Here is a 2,237-nt window from a genome sequence, read left to right on the forward strand (position 1 = left end):
CAGAAGCCTTCTAGAACTGATCAATGAATTCAGTAAAGTTGCAGGATACAAAATCAATGTACAGAAATCAGTTGCATTCTATACACCAAAAATGAAGCAGCCAAAAGAGAAATCAAGAAACTGATCCCATTCATGATTGCACGAAAAACTATCAAATAAAAATATTTTAAACAGTGATGCTCAGTGTCATTTGTGGAAATTACACAAAGCAACCTTTCCTGCAATATGCTTCTTTACAGCACACAAATTAAAATTGGTTCTCTTATAAGATATTTGGATTTATTTCTATTATCTAGATGGCTGCAAAGTTTAGATTCTTTTTCTAATTTTTTCATCCTTTTCTCTATATCACCCTGTTGATCTTAACTTAGGGCCACTGCAGACACACCATTTTCACAGAGTTCTTCAGTGATTTAAGATATTCCAAAGTTAGGAGGGAAAGGCTATGGTCACTTCTAGGTTTCAAGCAATCTAAAGATTCTTGATAGGGGCACCGGAGTGGCTCAATCGGTTAAGTGTCCGGCTTTGGCTCGGGTAATGATCTCATGGTTCGTGGGTTTGAGACCCGCATCAGGCTCTGTGCTAACAGCTAGCTCAGAGCCTGGAGCCTGCTTCAGATTCGTATCTCCCTCTCTCTCTGTCCCCCCCCCCCCCCCGCTTACGCTGTCTCTCTGTGTCTTTCAAAAATAAAAAAACATTAAAAAAAAAAAAGATTCTTGATAAGTCTGCATCCTTTCTCGCTATATGTACTCTCTCCCTATCCCGCCCCACCACATAGAATCAAATGACAGTGAATTGAAAGGACAGAACAACCACAGTCAGTCTGTGCAAGGGAGGGGCCAAGAAGATGGAGAGGTTTTGTGGGAACAAGAAAATCCTGTTCATCCAGTGGTGAAATCAAGGGAGATGAGAAGACACTAGGGCCATACCTGGGCCATTCATTCTTGAGCCAGTGCCAGTATTGTACAAGCAGTCCCCGGCTTTCACATGACTGAATTACTTAACAGTTGATGGTCATGCTGGCAGAGTTGCTGAAGTTGGGTGCTCCATGGGCTCAGCTCCCCCCCCGCCCCCTGTTGTCTTATCTTGAAATTTTCCTCCTCTTTGATTGGGGCAACTGCTCCCTATGATGGAACCTACATTTCCACCCAATCCCTATTTCATACCAGAACCCATCCAGGACAAATGGGGAAGGAGTAATGTATAAACCTACAGGAGCTGATTACTCTCCCCTCACCTCCTTAGGACCATAATAAGTGTTCCTAGCTCACACTGTCTCCTCACTATTCCCCCGGGCCATGGCTCATCCTGGCCCCCAACCTGAAATAAGGCAGTCTGGGGTCACCAGACTGTCTGGAATTTGAAGGGACCTGACCTAATCATAGTAGAGGACTTGTTCATGACATCCCAAATTAGAACCATTATATTGACATACTATGCTTTGGGTATGCATAGTTTTGTGTTACAGGCTACAAACTGGGTAACATTCTTTTTTAAATTTAATTTATTTTTTATTTGAGAGGGCAGAGGGAGAGAGAATCGTAAGCAGTCTCCATGCTCAACACGGAGTCCAATGCGGGTCTCAATCTCATGACACTGGGATCATGACCTTAGCTGGAATCAGAGTTGGAAGCTCAAGTTCAAGAAGCTCAAGCTCAAGCTCAACCAACTGGGCCTCATCCAGGTCCCTGGATAACATTGTTTCTATATGAGGCAAGTGTAATCTAAGTTCGAATAGATTTGAAGTGAATTTGGTGGACACTTGCCACTTAACCTTAAATTCTGATATTTAGACACATATTTCAGGAATTTAGTTCTCTAACCACTCTCGTGGTTAGAAAAGGATGACAGAGTTAGAGTCTGCTTTATTCGGTAAAGAAACCTTGGTCACAACTGAAAGATTGGCACTAACGAAGTTAACACCTTTATTTTCTTACTCCATGCAGACTTAGACAAGGCCATGACCACATAGATGTACTCTGTGCGTGACCCTGTATCACACGTGTTTTCATGGTCTTTGTCAAAAAACATTGGAAAAAAAGTGCAGTACCTAATTTCTAATCCACTGCATCAGAAATATAATTCACTCTAACCCCTCCATTAAAAATAATCTGTATGAACCACTTTAAATTAGTCCCAATAAAACAATATAGCATTCAATGGAGTTTATTTTAAATTTCCTTAACAACTATTCACCAAACTATTAAAATGTGGCAGCCATGGGGCCAGGCACCAAG

The sequence above is a fragment of the Suricata suricatta genome, chromosome 3 (assembly GCF_006229205.1).
Source record: "Suricata suricatta isolate VVHF042 chromosome 3, meerkat_22Aug2017_6uvM2_HiC, whole genome shotgun sequence".
NCBI lineage: Eukaryota > Metazoa > Chordata > Mammalia > Carnivora > Herpestidae > Suricata > Suricata suricatta.